The sequence below is a fragment of the Balaenoptera borealis genome, assembly GCF_965194805.1.
Source record: "Balaenoptera borealis genome assembly, chromosome: 4".
Classification (NCBI taxonomy): domain Eukaryota; kingdom Metazoa; phylum Chordata; class Mammalia; order Artiodactyla; family Balaenopteridae; genus Balaenoptera; species Balaenoptera borealis.
In genome coordinates, this window is record NC_138861.1 from 37,068,959 (window position 1) to 37,082,562 (window position 13,604).

The 13,604-nt window shown below is 40.8% G+C and overlaps 1 long non-coding RNA gene across 1 annotated transcript; it reads right to left on the bottom strand.

Annotated features, from left to right (window-relative positions):
- Positions 1-1,459: 1,459 nt before the first annotated feature.
- LOC309627253 lies at positions 1,460-11,372 on the bottom strand. The gene is made up of 3 exons (XR_014243630.1): positions 6,310-11,372; positions 4,826-5,959; positions 1,460-4,499 (listed from the first exon to the last, which is right to left on the bottom strand). It is a non-coding gene; the product is annotated as an uncharacterized lncRNA (long non-coding RNA).
- Positions 11,373-13,604: the final 2,232 nt, after the last annotated feature.

Below are 13,604 nucleotides of genomic sequence, written 5' to 3' on the forward strand. Positions count from 1 at the left end.
TTCATACTTCTTTTAGGTCAATCGGGTATTAAAAAATTCTATCACCCCTCTCTACTAGCTTTTATTATTCTTTTAGTAGTTACCTAAAGATTACAGCACGCATCCTTAACTTAATAGAGTTAACTATACATTAAGATTTTTATCCTCTCTTGGATAATGCAAGGATTTTAACACACTTGAACTTTATTTAATCCCTTCCCCCTCTTTTGTGTTATTGTTGTCATATATTTTGATTCTGCATACATTTATATTCACTCTGTGTTAATCTGTTACAATGCTCATCAATTCTTCATGACTTTAAATGCTGCTTTTTTGGAATCATTTTTCTTCTTCCTGAAGAACTCACTTTAGAATTTCTTTGAGTAGAGGTCTGTTGGTGAAAAATTCTTTTGGTATTTGTCTGAAAAGTCTTCATTTCAAAGCACCTTTCCCAGTTATTGGGTTACAGACTGGCAGAAAACTATCTTTCAGTGCTTTAAAGATCTCATCCCATATTTTCTTCAGAAAGTCTGCTGTAAGTCTTATTGTTGCTCCTTTGAAGTTCATATACATTTTTCCTCTTGCTATGTTAAGACTTTCTCTTTGCTTTCAGCAGTCTTACTATGAAGTGACTAAATAATGTTTTCTTTGTATTTATCCTGTTGGAAGTTCATAGAGCTTTTTGAAGCTGCAGGTTTTTTCTACATACTCCATCTTTTTTCTCTCCATGATTCAGTCCAGACCCATATTCCGGGCCAATAATCCTCTCTTCTGATGTGTCTAACATGATATTAAACATATTTTATTATTTTATTCACCTCCAGTATTTCCATTTGATTTTTTATGGATTATAACTGTCATCTACTTTCTTAAGACTATTAATCCCAGTTATTTAAAAGTGTTTGTCTGATGATCAAATATCTATATCACCTAGAGGGTCCATTCTCTCATCTGTTTTTTTCTCCTTATTTTTTGGTCTTTTGGTCCTATTTCCTTGTATTATTGATAATTTTTTTCATGAATGCCTTACATTGTTTAAAAAAAGCTCTCCATTCTCAGGCACAGTCCATCCTGGCAATACTGCTTTTAAACCAGGGCAAACTAGGAACTATACCAGGCCCACACTTCAGGAGCCTTATGCTTTGGTGTACCTTCCTTAAAAGAAAAAAACATTTTTTTTTGGGCTGTGCTACACAGCCTGCGGGATCTTAGTTCCCTGACCAGGGATTGAACCCAGGCCCTCAGCAGTGAGAGCGTGGTGTCCTAACCACTGGACAGGGACTTCCCTACCTTCCTTGAAATTTTTAAAGTCATCCTCTGATGCCTTGAGTTGGCAAGGACCAGTAGCATCATCCAGACAGGGCTTGCCATGCTCAGACCCTGTCTTGCATGGGTCCTAGTTGCCAGAAGCACTTTGTGAAAAATTCTAATTCCTCTTCTGTTGCCAAAATGGGACTTAGCCAGCAGGGCTGTCTTCATGCCTGTACTGGGATCTGCATGGACCCTGGTCCCAGTTTTCATCCTCAGCTTGTTTTAGACCTTCTACCTTCTACTTTATGCATGGTTTCAACCAGATACACCAAAGACCCCCAGGACTGGAGCCTATGGGTTATCCTAAATTACTGTGGCCTTATTCTTGTTCCAGGAGGGCAGCTTAGTAAATGGATTATTACTGCTGACCTGTGTAGTATTTCTTTCACAGGATAGTATGAGATTGGGTCACCAGAATGCTGTTGACACTCTGATTTGGGGCTTGAGTCAGGTGTCTCATACTGTGTATTGACTTTTGCCCATCTGTCTTCTAACCACAATGTCATCTCTGGTGTGCAACACCCAAGGGCAGTGGAGAAGGGGAGGGTGTCAGGCTTTTACTGATTGTCTTCTGTCCCTGAAACCAAAAGTGGTTATCTCACCATCTTTACCATCTTGTCAGGCATCCTCTGGATGGCCATGCCTTCCTCCTCTGAGAGATTTTGAAATCATGGGTCCACAATGCTAAAGCTCTTCTGATCAATGTCCTCTCTTGGCATTATTCCCAGGTAGATGCCATGTTCTCCTGGACTGGTTTTATGCCATGCTGAACTAGGGATGGATATCCTTGAGTGAATAAGACCACTCTTTTTCTCTGCCCATAGGGGCCTCACCTATCCTCCTTGTTAGTGGTGGTATGTGGAAGGCAGGGGTACAGTTAACACTGTACAATCTAGAAAGGCACTGTTTATGGCCTTAAAAAGTTCAAGAGAAAACAGGGTTGGAAAATATGTTATTCTACCTTTGTTCTATAAAATTCTGAAAGGTAAATTTAACATCATCAGAAAACAAATTATAATTCACATTTTTCAGCATGCTCTGAGTATGACTTGCATTTGAGGTCATCATCAACAAAGCACAACACAATGTTTGAGAGAGTCAACGGAAATCAGTATTCATGGATGGCAGGATGGAGAATGCAGACTCATGAGTAATGATGAAGCTAACATTAAGTAAATGGTATTAAGACACTGCAGAACAAGAAAATCTGTATCTCATGAACACAAACAGATTCTAAAGAGCTATCATTTTCTTATCATGGGAGATATGAAATCAGCCAGGAAGAGCATATTTAACAATAAAGAATGTGAAGAGATGGTCCTGGTCATGTACAGGAAGAGATGGTGCCTGCATAGTATGAAGAAAGAATCTTCACACATACTGATTAGACAATAAACACTATGTAAGTATCTCTTCTCTATCCATCATTCTGAATTTTCATCAGTAAATCCCTCCATCTCACAAGAGCCCATGAATCTCATAATACATTTCTCAATCAAATTATTTATAAAGACAAAGCCCTATGAGGTTTTCTTTTCTTATGTTTTATCTAACATTGCCGTGTTGGCAACTAATGGGGTAGTCAAAGATTGAAGTTACTGCACCATCTTGAGCATAAATCTAATCATCATTGTGTGTTAATTTTTCAATTAAAAAAAAACAACTAGTTTACAAAAGTTCTCCTTTGTGTATATCAGCTAGGGAACCAAGGTAGAGAATATAATGGATCTTGCCTCTGAGAACAGAGATGCTATTTTAATACTTTCTCAATAAAGTGTATTTTTTCCCTTAAACTAATCAAGTGTGTATTTTTTTCCCTAATAAAATATTGGAAAGGGTGAAAATAAGGAGTCTGATAACATACCCCTTCTCGTCCCTGTCTCTTAGCTACCTAGGGAGCATCTTGGACCCTGCTTTAGGCAAAGAGAGGCGATATGGATTGCAGTTGAAATGATTTAGGCCATATTTAGAGGATCATTTTGTGGGGTCCCCAGCTAAGCACGTGATAGTCAAGGCTGGCTTCTCTATGTAATCCTGTGAGCTTTTCCGCATTTCAGAGATGCACTATAAAATTTAGATGGCAAAATGCATCTTTCTCAAGTCAATTAAATACCATTTCCAATCTATAAATATTCACTACAGCTAGTGTTAGTGAATGAGTTCAGCTGATGGATCACTTAGCTACAGCACTTTAAATAAGAGGTGCAATGAATCTTATAGGAAAAAGTATACAACCTAGGAAAGATATCTATAACTACATCTAAATCTGTACACACATGTAATTCTGGTAATAAGAGGAATACAGTTCATCATAGACAATTTGGGAAATTAAAATCTCTCACAATGCAACACTCAAATTACTCATTTTTTCACTATTTTCTGTGTATTTATATACTTCTTTTGAACAAAAAGAATCTTTGTTTTATATCATGTTTGCTCTTTCTTAAAGAATGTATTTTCCCATGTCATTAAAAATTCCCTGAAAACATGATTGCAGTGGCTGAGTACTATTTAATAATATGGCTGTACTACAGTTATTAAACTATTTCTCTGCTACTGGACACTCTCCAGTTTTTACTCTTATAATCAAAGCTGCCTTACATCTTTGTGGGCATTGAAAACAAATTGTTTTCTTAAGAGAACTTCCTAGAAGTGGGATTCATAGGAGAAAATGAACCTTTAAAGCCTTTGATGTATCTTAATGAATTTATTTCCCAGTTACATTCCTATTAGACAATGACACTTATGCTAATGAGTTGAATCTATCTTTGTGGGTATATATATATATCCTTGAAAAATACACAGCTTTTTTTTTGTGTTCAAGTATAAAAATAGCATTATATTACATACAGTGTTCAGTTTTCACTCAACCTTTTAAAGCCTTTCTATATTGCCATAAGAGTCATTGCTTCTATCTGCTGCCTCTACCTCTCTGACATTATAAACAACACTGATAGGAACATCTTCAAATATTACCTTTTGGATCTGTAGGAAAAGTTCTTTGGAGTATAACCCAGCAATGGAATTGGTAGGTCAGAGGTTATCTGCATAGTCGTGTTACTAAAGATTACCAGTTTGCATTTCACAATGGCCATCCAATACTTATACTTCTATCAATATTGTGTTATGATTTCTATTCTACATCCTTAATAACTTTTGGTATTATCTAACTTTTCAATTTTATGAAGATGATAGCTATAAATTGGTACCTCACTGTTTGTTTTTTTTTAAACTGTTCTTAAATTTATTTATTTATTTATTTATTTTTGGCTGTGTTGGGTCTTCGTTTCTGTGCGAGGGCTTTCTTTAGTTGTGGCGAGCGGGGGTCACTCTTCTTCGTGGTGCGTGGGCCTCTCACTGTCGTGGCCTCTCTTGTTGCGGAGCACAGGCTCCAGACGTGCAGGCTCAGTGGTTGTGGCTCACGGGCCCAGTTGCTCTGCGGCATGTGGGATCCTCCCAGACCAGGGCTCGAACCTGTGTCCCCTGCATTGGCAGGCAGACTCCCAACCACTGCGCCACCAGGGAAGCCCCCTACCTCACTGTTTTAACTAACATTTGTGTGGTTACTTAAGCGAGATTTGGCACTTCTCCAATCTTAGTTAGCGCTTGGCTTTGCCAACCTATAAATTGCCTATTTATGTCTTTTTCTATTATATTTCTTTTCATGTTAATTTGCAGGGGTACTTTGTATGATCTAGTTTTTCCTTTGTCGTTTTTAGCCAATACAAATGTTTTCTCCCAGTCTCTCATTTACCTGTTAATTTGAGGTCAGGTTCTAAAAAGATTCAGAAAAGAATAAGCATTGGTGAGATTTTAATGCACAGCAGTCTCATCAGTTGCTATCATAACAATCATCCATTGTCAGCCAGCGAATAAGTATCAAGCACCTACTCTATACAGGTTGCGATGATAAGCTTGTTAAGGGCACGGAAGGAGTTAAACATAGACTCTGTCTTCGGGGATCTCACAGTCTCATCTAGGAGATCAGACAAGAATAAAAAATTATACAAATGGAAAGTAATACATTTCATAAGTGAATTATTATAAAGTGGTATGGGTCTGTAGGGACTGAGTTTGAAGGTAGAGCAGGCATCCAGGTGGAGAAATTGAGTAAACTGTTGGAATATGAAACTGACTTTCAGAAGACATCAGAGTAATATCGTTTGTGGAGGCATTTGGGTGAGAGTAGAAGCTATGAAAATGCTTTAATTAGCAAGGGAGAAGCAGAAATAGAGTTTATAGATCCTTAGGTAATCACTACCTTCAGAAAATGGGAGTGTAGCCAAGGAAAAGAAGAAAGGAAACTGTCTCAGAAGGTAGATGTACAGAATACTCTTGACTTGAGAAAGGGACCCATATGCTTAGGTGTAGATACTGGGTATGTTATTCTTTCAAAATTTATTAACTTTTTAAGGAAATAAGTTAGAAATCATGTTAAAATGGTAGGGGAAGCCTGGTGACAAAATTTTGGGTCTTCTGAGCAAGATAAAGCATTTAATCAATAATAATTAATCCCTGGTTTCTCTGAATGTGTCTCTGAGTTAATGAATAAATGATATATAAGCCTACATTTTTGATAGAACAGCCTTGGGGAGATGGATCACTGGGGTGTTGGCCTTGTTTGATGGGCAGGAGAGGATAGGACAAGAATAACGAGAAAGGCCAAAACCTGTTTTTTTTTTTTTTTAATTAATTAATTAATTTATTTATTGGCTGCATTGGGTCTCTGTTGCTGCGTGCGGGCTTTTCTCTGGTTGCAGTGAGCGGGGGCTACTCTTTGTTGCGGTGCGTGGGCTTCTCATTGCAGTGGCTTCTCTTGTTGTGCAGCACAGGCTCTAGGCGTGAGGGCTTCAGTAGTTGTGGCTTGCGGGATCTAGAGCGCAGGCTCAGTAGTTGTGGCGCACGGGCTTAGTTGCTCCGTGGCATGTGGGATGTTCCCGGACCAGGGCTTGAACCCGTGTCCCCTGCATTGACAGGCGGATTCTTAATCACTGCGCCACCAGGGAAGTCCCCTAAAACCTGTTTTAAAGGATGATTCTGTTGAGGTTGGTAAATCCTGCCTTTACAGACCATAGGCTGAGATCCAAGCCAATCCATTTCAGGAAAGAGAGAATTGCCAGCCCTCACATTCCATAATGACTATTATTGGTATTGTATTATTAGCTAGTATTTATCAAGTACTTATCACATACAAGGAAATATCCTAAGCCCTTTACATGTTATGTGTTGTTTAATCCACTCAGTACTCTGGGGGCAGAATATGCTATTATTATCCACGATTTTCAGAGGGGTAAAATGGGAATTGGAGTCAATAAGTAGTAGAACTAGCACAAAATTCCAAGTTTGAAGCCTACACTTTTGGAACAAGTACCGCAGAGTGTGTAAACTAAGAGACCGTTGGTATCCTTTGAGGCAGCATCATGAGTAGAGAGTTAAGAAGTGATTGGCTGGTAATAAGATGAAAGCAGATGAATGGTAGTAAATGCAACTACCATTTGCAAAACTCTGATGGCAAAAGGAAGAGAGATATTGGAGGAAAGAAATGTAAAGAGTTTTTGTTTTATTTAAATTTTATGGCCAAAACATCTTGAATATATTAGTAGGGTAAGGAGAGAGAGACTGGAGAGGAAAAATTGAAGATGCAAGAAAAAGAATAAATTGACAGACCAAGGTTCAGAAGGTGGTGAGAGGATAGAAATCACGAGCACATTAAAGGGTTAACTTGAAGGAGGAGGGGAACACTTATGGGAGAATCGAAGGAGGAGACGCTGGGTAAAAACACAGAAAATATGCCTAGGTGGCAGTTGAAAACTTAAAGGAATGTGTGGCAGTAAAATAATTTATTTGTAAACTGTGAGGTGAGGTTTTATGCTCAAAATCATGATGGCAGAGGTAGAAAATGTTTGCAGTAGACACTGTAGGGCATGAGATGGAGAGTCAATTAACAGCGAGTAAAAAGGATACTGAGCAGTAGAGAAAATAAGGTTAAGGCTGGAATATAGGTCGGGGGGTAGCTGCAAATAACAGAAACTACTTTGTTTTAAACAAAGAGAGATTTCATACAGGCAGGTGCTTACACATCTTTGGAAAGAATGAAGTCACAAACTCTACACTGAACTTTCTGGAACAACACCCAGAGCCACAGTGCAGAACTAGTCTGCCAGGAAAGCTGTGGGCTCTCCCACAGTTAAGAAGGAGGAGAATAAGAAAGGCACTGGTGAAACTCCAGACTTCAAGAATATACCATCTTAGCAGCACGTAACTGTTGGCTCTAAGGAAGTACCACTCCTCTTAGGTTCACGCCAAAAGAGAATAACTGAGCTACACCTCTGCCTCTCGGTCACAGCCAGTACCTGAACTGTAGGAGAGCCTGGGAAATGTAGTTTTTAGCTTCACAGACTGTGCAGTAGAGAAAGGCACATCAGAATGAAATTGAGTTTCAAGCTATTACAGATATACATATCTGTATATATCTGATATATATATATCTCAGATGGATAGCATGAATATACAATAAATTATAATTTAAAGAGAAACTAGCCTATTCTCCTATCGCCAGTGAAATCAGCAGCCTATTGGCAAAAGTGGAGAAAACAGGAAAGGTAAGGTTGATATGGGAAAGGTAAGGGAGCAAAGAGATTAAGGGGTCTAGCAGGGTTACTATAGAAATGACTTGTCATATGGTCCAGACTAGACAGTGGAGTCCAGGAGAAACCAGTGGAACATGAGTATAGGAATATGCCAGATAAGCACAATGTTGACAATGCCTTCTTTGGCCTTGCTTTGACAAGCAAAGAAGGGGTGTAATAAGCACATGACATCACAAAATATATAGATTTTGTGTTTTGAAGAGGAGAGATCTTAATGTTTTCAAATACAGCTTGCTTGTCATAATGCTAGAGCGATTTCATGTCTTAAGTGCATGTCAGGAAAAACTAGTCAAGGCACAAAGTTATAACATCTTCCAGAGCACATGTTAGCTGAACTCTACCTTGATGATCTATTTATGAGTATAAAGGAGAGAAAGGAAAACAGAGACAACAACACATCCTTAGGTACAGATATTATAATTCTATGATTGATTTGCTCACTTCTATATATATGAGATTTACAGGCAAATCATAGGCAATATGTAAAATTTTAAGAAAGGATAAAATGTTTAAATGTGAGTTTGTTGTCATTGTTGTCATGGTGTCCTTCTGCTGCATTTAAACAAAAACAGAGTGGATGCCTACACGGACCCTATCATGCTTTACGCACTCAGGTCGTATTTATACAGCTAAGAAGTATTTATAATCTTTGTAGGCAATCTATTAGCATTTCTCCTTAGGTTTTTCTGTTTCCTATAAAAGGCATGCTGTTTTGTTTCTAATTTATCTGGGGATGGGGAAGGAAGGAAGCTTCAAATTCTTTAGATTTAAAAGATTTGACATGGGCTGTAGGTCTCCACTTCCTGGTAGCTTCCCAGCAGATGCCTCAGCCATGACTTCATTGAATTCCAGTTGCATGTCTGCAAATCTCTCCTTTTGTAAGAATTCCCTTTATCTCTGAAAAGAGGCAGTGAAGTTTGCTTTCCGCCAGGCTGCTTTGATTTCCTCCCAGTGTCTCCAAACATCAACGGAGCACTCTAGGGCAGTCCCATGTGTCTCTCAAACAAAATAAAGAAGAATATGCAGTGAAAATCAGAATGGAGTCACTGTATCTTCCTTCCCAACATCTTTTTAAAGTTCTAGTGCATGATTAAAAGTTTACTGCATGATTAAGTGTAGAAAACTGCTCTAAAGCCTTGGAACATTGAAAAACACATACTGGAAAGAAAATAAATATAATTTAGGTAAAAGAAAAATACACACACATTTAAAAAAAATACTGGAACGTAACACCTCTGGTGAGAAGTACAAGAAAAAGGATGACAATGAATCCTTAAAGGATGACTCATCTTTTTTAAAAAGGTGATCACAAGCAAGAACAGGGAACAAACTGCTGTCTTTAGAGGGTCATTATTTTGTGAAATCCTTGTGGGATGGGATTGTCCACCCAAAATCTATTACAGAAGCATGGATCTCTTAGGCACCTATAAATATTTGTCAGTGAGGATAGTTAATAGACAAGCCATCTGGTGCCCCTGATCTCCACAATTCGATAAGGTCTGTATTGTAATTGCTCAAGAGATTTCTGTTGCATAAACTCTGACACTCAGTGTATATGAAGAGGAAGATCCAAGCTAACTCTGAGAGAATTAAAATATGTGGGGACAGTGTGTGGGGGGGTGGGAAACAAGGAAACTCCTCTCCTTTGACAAATGCACAGTCCTTCGTTAACTTCTCATTAGCAGTCTGTTCACATCTCATTCCCATTAAGAGTATTCCGTTTTCTTTGTCTAAAGTGTTGAGTGGTTATGAATAGTAAGGATAGACTATCTGTAATTATTTTTTAATTATTAATGGTTTTGTTAGATCCTTTCACTTTTACATTACATTTCTGTTAATGTAAGTTAAATCAAAATGTACTTCAGTTTCCAAGCTGTTCCTCAGTGTATTTTTTCATTCTTTCATAACATTACTTCAGATTTCTATAAGGTGTCTATGAGAAAGCTTGTCTTTCTGGAATCAACCTCACCATGCTAATAGATTCAGGGACCATTCTATTCTGCAAATCCACTAGCCATAGCTTTAGTAATCACGAAATTTCTAAATTCCCAATAGTACGTAACGTCAGAGTCACAACATGTACAAAAGTCATTTGATATTAGCCAGTATCTTTAAGCTGAATGCAGGAGCATCTATTTTATTTAGTGCTCCCACATGAAGATCTTTTGGCACTTTATAGATATGGAGATTCTCAAGTAATTAGAAACCAAAGGAGAGGAGAAAATGAGTGACTCTGAAAGGAACAGATATCAGAGCAAGAAACTACTGTCCTGGGTTTGTGGTCCAGCTAAAAATACTTTGAAGAGTAGTTTAGTCAGAACAAATATTCAAGCAGTGTGCCTTAGGAAGATGAAGACGAAAGAGAGAGAGAGAGAGAGAGAGAGAGAGAGAAAATTTCCCTGGAGAGAAAGAAAAAAAAAGTCCACCTTTTAATCAATTTTTCCATCACCAGCAGAATGGCACTTTTTGATGGGGCACTGTTCCTTCAGAGAAATGTTCCTGCCTTGTATTTACTAAGGGTACTGATTTCAGATCTAGTGTTAAGCAACTCACACAAATTCAAGTACAGCCCCAGTGAGCAAAAAGAAGAGAGAACGGGTGAGATTTTTTATTTTTAAACTACACGCAACACTCAGCCCCAGAGATTCTTGTACCGTTACAGTTGGTGACTTCTGAAAAAAGTTACTAGATCAGCTCTGAGGAGTGGGAAGAAGGAGGAGCCCAGTGCAGGGCAAAATTCCTGGCTGAGGCCGGCTGCAGCCACCTCCAAGGAATCAACGAAGGAAGCCAGATCTTGGCCCAAAGTATAGCGTTAACATACACTGCACCGAACACCAACGCTCCGAAAAATGACTGGATAAATTATGCAGAGGGATTTCTGGATTTCTTTCAAGTAATTAAGTTTCGATTTCTTGCATTTATTTTAGTTCCAGGAAGCGCAAGGCGCCATGGATCGCAAAAGTCTTCATTGATTGTTCCAATGCTTTAAGTTTGATTTCGTGACTGGACTTAACTTTGGGAAGAGAAACACACGGACCAAGGAAATTCACTACGACGAAGAATAACAGTTTCGTCGGGGAAAGTAAACACAGGGGTTCTTGCATGCGGACAAGAACGCGGAGCTCTGTCTCTTCCCCCCCAGCCCCTTCCACGGAAGGTGGGGAGGGGAGAAACAGGTGTGAATCTGAGTGAGTGTGCGTGAGTGTTAGCACTTGTGTGTCTGCATGCGCGGGTGTGAGCGTGCCTGTGTGTGTGTCCGTGCCTGAGTACGTGCGTCCCCGCGCTCTGGGGAGTGCGGAGTTGGAAACGGAGGACTCACGCTTTCCCTCCGGCCGATGTTAATTTCTCGGCGCCTGTTGTGTTTGCTCCAAAGGTTGGTCGACTCCAGTGGGTGAGTCAGCAGTCCCCGCGTGCGGGTTCCTCGCCACCCTCGGCCTCAGCCAACCTACCCTGCGGAATCGTGAAGGCGTCTAGGAACCTCGCAGGCATCCAGCGGGCCTGGGGCTGGCTGCGTCCCGCGTCCCTTCTTCCCAGTCTGCTTTTTTTGAAATTCAGCTCTGCGCCTTTCCCTCCACCGGGGAAAGAGGGAGCCGTTACTTTCCTTTCTACCTTGCCTCTTCTCATCCTCTTGTCCCCTGCCCGGCCACTGTCCTCAGTCCACAATTATCTAGAGAGAGCCCCACTCGGCTCATTCGGCGACTACAGGGGCCTGGCCCTGGCGCAGGTCTCTCCCTGCCCTCAAAGTGCGTCCTCCCGATCGCCAGTGGCCATTTGTTTTTACCCCCGCCCCTCGCTTCGCTCTGCCAGGCCTTGATGGGAGAGCAGGAGTTGGCGAGCCCGAATTTTGATCCAGGAGGGCCTGGGAACTGCCGGATGCAGAGGTTTCCGGAGACACTTGCTGAGTGCTTGCAGTGAGAGGCGGAGAGAGAGAGAGAGTTACCCAGGAAAGCACTGAGGCGAGGCTGTGCCCTCGGCCACAGGGGGTGCCTGGCAGCTTTGGGCGAAAGAGGGGCTCCTTAGAATCTCTAAGCGAGGTGGACTTGGGGCTCACGGGGGAGCCAGTAGAGAGAGAAAGTTAGAGACAAACACGAGAGCAGAGGTGGACGTGCTCGGAAGAGGAAAGGTGTTTGAGCAAAACGCACCCATACTCCCCGAACTTAGCCCCAGGACCTACGAAACCCAGGAGAGCTCTCCCTCCCGGCCCTTCGCTCTGTACCAGGCTCTCTGGGCGCTCCCAGAGGTCGCAGTTTCAGGGATAATTCCCTCCTTTTTTTCTTTCTTGGTACCGCCGAGGCCATGGAGGAGTTTAATCATCCCATATCCTTCTGCCCCAAGCTACAGAGTGCAGAGAGCTCAGACGATCTGACTCTATTCAGAATCCAGAGCCGATTGACCTTGAGGAGATGGGATGGGGGAGAATCCATCCTTTCCCTCTTTCCTCCCTCAAACCCTGTTTACCCGAGATGGACATGGTGCATGAGTAAGGTCAGATCTCTCTTTTAAGAAATCTTCCTTGTAATCCAACTCAGTTCTGTTTGAAATACGGAGAAATCACACTGCCCTTAATGGATTAAAATTTAATAAAACACATTAGGTCCAGTAAAATATGAATGCACTGCTTAAAATTTTAGTACTAAATTAGGTCCCAGATACAGGAGAGGAGACAGTGATTTCTCCTCTCGGGATGGCTGCGGGCCGATTTCGGGGTGTGGGGGGCACCTTCTGCAGGGACCCCGCTGCCCGGGAGCTTGGGTGGAACCTCAAGCGATTCCTCGCCTGTCGGAAGGGAAGCTTGTCATGTCTCTCCACATCTGGCAGCGGGTGGGACAGAAGCTATTGTCAAACAAAGAGGCTTGGCGAGAAGAAAAGGCGCCCCTCGTGTAGACACACAGTTGATTCATTTTCCATTTCTCTACTTAAAAAAAAAAAATCACTTCTCTGTTTTCGGTTTATTAGGTAGATCTGAGGGTGTGCATAGGTGACAGCACAGATAGGTGCTGGGACATAAAAGTGTACGTTGAAGTCATATGAAGCAGATTTCCAATGTTGGGCCATTTGTTGCCACCCCTTGGGTTTATTCCCAACTTTCGGTTGTTTAGATGGTTTCCGCTACATGGGGGGCTGGAGTTTTACTTCCTCAGAAAGCAGCTTCCACGCTTGCTGGAGCACTTCGCAACATTGCCTGTGGACAAAACCGAAATGGGTTTTATTGACATCACCGCAAAGACGTTGGTATTCTGGGCACTTCTGGTAGAAGAGATTGCAAGATTGCAAGTCGTGGTAATGAAAGAAGAATTGCATTTTCACTCTAATACAACACAATCACTGCTATTCACTTTTCACTTTGAGTGAGAAAAGGAGAAATCGAACTCTGACCTCTTTTTGAAAACATGTATGTTTTCTAAGAGGAAGTGAATACGGGTAAATAAACTCTTGACTTGCTCTACAACTACATATTAATTTATCTCACCTTGATAATTAGAATAAAGGGCTTCCTTTTTTCTGTCTGGAATTAGAGATATCACTGAGAAGTATCTGAAAGATTTTTCAAAGTTATATTGAATTAATTTAATGATATATTGATTTCAGCCACCAGGAAAATATTCTCTTGGGAGTTGTCCTGCTTAAAATAGTTTTCATCACTAAATTCCACATCAAACGAAG